The 3,824-nt window shown below is 41.1% G+C and overlaps 1 pseudogene; it reads left to right on the top strand.

Moving 5' to 3' along the window:
• The first annotated feature begins 2,234 nt into the window (after positions 1–2,234).
• On the top strand, positions 2,235–3,015 carry LOC134610522 (alanine aminotransferase 2-like; annotated as a pseudogene).
• The last annotated feature ends 809 nt before the right edge of the window (positions 3,016–3,824 follow it).

Here is a 3,824-nt window from a genome sequence, read left to right as displayed (position 1 = left end):
CAATGTGAAACTCACACAGAAGCTGGCAGGCAGGCAACTGCTCTTCTATTACAGTGGAAACAAAATTTTGTTTGTAAAAGCACGCTATAGAGACACCAGATATGAGTGGCAACTGTCAAAGTACGCTGGCAGGGTTGTGCAGGGCACACGCTGAAGGAAGGCCTGACAGAGCCGCTTGAAGGACACTGACTGTCTGCTATTAGCTTACACTGGAAACCTTTTTTCTTTGTAAAAGCACGCTAAAGAGACACCAGATATGATTGGCAACTGTCAAAGCACGCTGGCACAGGTCTGCAGAGCACACGCTGAAGTAGGCCTGACACCCAGACGCTTGCAGACAACTAACTGATCTTCTATTACAGTGAAAAAAAATGATTTCTTTAAAATCTAAAGCTTAAGCTATTGTTAAAACAGATATGAGTGGTGGCACTGACTGTGCAAATGGGCAAGGCATCCAACCTGACACAGAAGCTGTCAGGCAGGCAACTGCTCTTCTATTACAGTGAAAACAAATTATTTATTTTAAATCTAAAGCTTAACCAATTGTTAAAACAGATATGAGTGGTGGCACTGGGCAAGTGGGCACAGTATCCAATGTGAACCTCACACAGAAGCTGGCAGGCAGGCAACTGCTCTTCTATTACAGTGAAAAACATTATTTATTTAAAATCTAAAGCTTAACCAATTGTTAAAACAGATATGAGTGGTGGCACTGACTGTGCAAATGGACAAGGCATCCAACCTGACACAGAAGCTGGCAGGCAGGCAACTGCTCTTCTATTACAGTGAAAAAAAATTATTTATTTTAAATCTAAAGCTTAACCAATTGTTAAAACAGATATGAGTGGTGGCACTGACTGTGCAAATGGGCAAGGCATCCAACCTGACACAGAAGCTGGCAGGCAGGCAACTGCTCTTCTATTACAGTGAAAACAAATTATTTATTTTAAATCTAAAGCTTAACCAATTGTTAAAACAGATATGAGTGGTGGCACTGGGCAAGTGGGCACAGTTTCCAATGTGAACCTCACACAGAAGCTGTCAGGCAGGCAACTGCTCTTCTATTACAGTGAAAAAAAAATATTTATTTTAAATGTAAAGCTTAACCTATTGTTAAAACAGATATGAGTGGTGGCACTGGGCAAGTAGGCACAGTATCCAATGTGAACCTCACACAGAAGCTGGCAGGCAGGCACCTGCAATTACATTACACAGGAAAAAAAAAAAAAGCAGCCTGATGTTATAGCCCTAAAAAGGGCTTTTTGGGGTGCTGTCCTTACAGCAGAGATCAGATGAGTCCTTCAGGATTGTAGTGGACACTGAATACCCTAGCCTAGCTATCAATTTCCCTATCTAATCAGCAGCAGCTAAACTTTCCCTCCTCTCACTAAGGATGCATCTTCCGAATGAATCGAAAATGGATGCTGGGAGGGAGGTTGGAGGGTGTGGAAGGGAGGGAGATTGGCTGGAATGTGTCTGCTGACCGAGAGGCACAGGGTCAAAGTTTGCCCAATGATGACGAATAGGGGGCAGATCGAATTGCGCATGTGTCCGCCCGCCGTGGCGAACGCGAACACGCTAAGTTCGCCGGGAACTGTTCGCCGGCGGACAGTTCGGTACATCACTATTCTTGGGTAATAGTAATTCACATGTAACAAGCAATTCGGTCCTTTTATGTCCAGCTGTATCATTAATAAGGGTGTCCAGGCAGAATTCATAGTTCTGTCTCGAACGTTATTTTGAGGAAATATTGAAAAAGCTTATAAAGAGGTGTATGAAGACCTTATCAGACAAAAAAGGAAATAAAGAGGAATACAGAGGATGTTGCATTGATTTTTAATTATTGAGGGAAAATATGATAAATAAATATGTGTTTGTCCTTGCAGAAGATCCCCTTCTACAGAACATTGTTCCACTGCACTCTACGATGGTCTACACATGGGTACCAAACATAAAATGACACTTAGTGAAAAGTCGTTTAAAAATATAAGTGGGAATAATTGTATATATATATATATATATATATATATATATATATATATATATATATATCGATTTTTTTTTTTAATAATGATTTTTTTTTTTTAAATATGGGTACTGATTAGCCTGCATGGGCAGCACAAAATAAAGTGACGAGGGACTGTGAGGGGGAGTCCACGGACATAGTATATAAAATTAGACCGTTGCTAACTTGTAACACTACCAATATTATTTGTTTTAACCTGCCAGTGTAAATGTCAATATATAACCACAAAGTCCTATGTATCACCAACCCAGGAAACCCAACAGGCTAGGTACAGAGCAGACATTGTCTAGAAGGGGTTATTCACTTTGCATGGGAAGAGGGACTCTTTCTGTTGGAAGACGAGGTGTATCAAGACACCAAGATATTCGGACAGCTGCGAATTCCATTCCTTTAAGAAAGTCCTTTAAGAATGTACTAACGTGGAGCTTGCGTCTTTTCAGTCTACGTCCAATGGATACATGGGCGAGTGTAGTTATAGAGGAGGGTATGTGGAGGTTGTGAACTTACACCAAGACATCGCAGCTCAGCTGGTTAAAATGCTGTCTGTCCAGCTCTGCCCTCCAGTCTCAGGACAGACAGCTATGGATGTGGTTGTGAACCCACCAAACCCTGAAGAAGAGGGTTTTATCAGGGAGAAGGAAGCTGTTCTGTCAAACTTGGCTTATAAAGCTAAACTAACGGAATAAATATTTAACCAAATTCTGGACAATAAATGTAACCCTCTGCAAGGCGTCATGTATGCCTTCCCCAGGATGTTCATCCCTGATAAAACCGTACAGAGAGCTGAGAAACTCTGAATGGCTCCTGATATGTTTTTCTGTATGCAGCTCCTGGAAGAGTCTTGGATCTGTATTGTGCCAGGGAGCGGGTTTGAACAGAAAGAAGGGACATATCACTTTAGAATGACAATTTTACCAGCCGTAGAGAAATTGAAGACAATAGGGATGACATCTCGCGAGAAGCATCAACATACAAGGCGAAGATTGTAGACTGAAAGAACATTTACTAATCTCGAGCAAGTGTTATAACCGTATTAATGCATGTTTGCTATAGGATGGACCATTTTACCAACTTTCTGGAGAAAACATTGATAGATTTGTTTTATGTCAAACAGTAAATTAGAAGTTTTATTTATGGAGCACTCTTCCTGGGGAATACAGTAAATGAAATGTAATACATGGCTAGTTTACTTCATTTTCAAGTCCGATATGAATTGAGTGGGTGGGTGGATGCCAATAAGTGTCTACAAATTGGCAACAGAAAAACAGATTATGGACAGTTCTTGCTGAGGGATACAGGCAATTTAAGGTATAATTCTGGTTTTCTCCATTCACAACCTAAATGTGAATGGGGGAGACTGGTGCCAAGAATTCTCCAATATTGTATCAAGTTTTACATTGACTTGTTTTCTCTAACCTTTTCTCTGTCTCTAAAGTGTGTAACACTTTCCCTCTGCCTGACCACCATCTTCTAACCTCAACGTATTAGTCCTAGCTTATCTCGGACTATCATAAACCTAATTCTGTTTTGTCTACTGCACCAATCGAAGCTCACTTGATGCATCAGCCACACCTTCATCCCTGGCATAGCATGCTCACCCGCTATCTCCAATGATGCTCCTATACTGCAGAATGTTGCTGGAGAAACCCTCACACCACACTCTACTTCCTACACTACAAATTCATGCTACGTTCATACACCTCTGCTCCCTCCCTTGCCAAGCAAGAGTTACATAGTTGCTAAGCTGAAAAAAGACATGCGTCCATCAAATTCAGCGTTTCTCCTGTTTGTTTTTGCT

This window comes from Pelobates fuscus, chromosome 5 (genome assembly GCF_036172605.1).
Source record: "Pelobates fuscus isolate aPelFus1 chromosome 5, aPelFus1.pri, whole genome shotgun sequence".
NCBI lineage: Eukaryota > Metazoa > Chordata > Amphibia > Anura > Pelobatidae > Pelobates > Pelobates fuscus.
This window is presented reverse-complemented; position numbering and strand designations above follow the sequence as displayed.